The sequence below is a fragment of the Musca vetustissima genome, unplaced genomic scaffold, assembly GCF_032173495.1.
Source record: "Musca vetustissima isolate MV318-11 ecotype Yass unplaced genomic scaffold, APGP_CSIRO_Mvet_v1 utg10310, whole genome shotgun sequence".
Taxonomy (NCBI): Eukaryota; Metazoa; Arthropoda; class Insecta; order Diptera; family Muscidae; genus Musca; species Musca vetustissima.
This window is the reverse complement of record NW_026886057.1, coordinates 1-657: the sequence shown is the minus strand read 5'-3', so window position 1 is coordinate 657 and position 657 is coordinate 1. Positions and strand designations below refer to the sequence as shown.

Here is a 657-nt window from a genome sequence, read left to right as displayed (position 1 = left end):
GCTGTTGAAATATTTATTTAACATCTCAATTCATTTTCACTAAAATAAGATTTCATACTGGGAAAAATATAATCCTCGACATGTATTTCACACTTTCCTAAAATTATAACACTGGCAACCACTGTTTTTTCTCCCAACTGTATTATATATAAAATGTCTAAAAATAAATAAAGTGAATTAAAATTTAAATTGGAATTCTTCTTGTTATTACAGGTAAAAACTACACGTGTAACGAAATCCATTAAATCGGGAAGCTCTTCTTCACCAGTTATAGAGACAACTTGTGATATCGAGGAGATCTGGGACGAAGAAATTCTAAAACAATTGGTAAGCATAACAAATAACTAACAGCATGAACACATTAACACCTTTGTTGAAAACAAATTAAACCCCCACTCCCCACTAAATGAGTAATCAATAATTTAATTTTCATTAATTGCCCCACATAATGGAAGTTTTCTTAATTAATGAATGATTTACAGTTATTAGCTATAATTTTGAGTGACTGATTGATTGCTATATTAAAATAAAATTTTCACGCTCTCTATCTTTCTTTCAGTTGGAACAAGCTAAAACTTACGAAGAACGCCGTAAAATCAGATCACGTTTGAGGGAACTTATGGCTGACCGTGCAGGTATTTGATTATTTTCCCATTT

At 30.6% G+C, this 657-nt stretch overlaps 1 long non-coding RNA gene across 1 annotated transcript; it reads left to right on the top strand.

Annotated features, from left to right (window-relative positions):
- Positions 1-204: 204 nt before the first annotated feature.
- Positions 205-635, top strand: LOC133333566 (uncharacterized). Its single transcript, XR_009754454.1, has 2 exons — positions 205-327; positions 560-635. It is a non-coding gene; the product is annotated as an uncharacterized LOC133333566 (long non-coding RNA).
- The last annotated feature ends 22 nt before the right edge of the window (positions 636-657 follow it).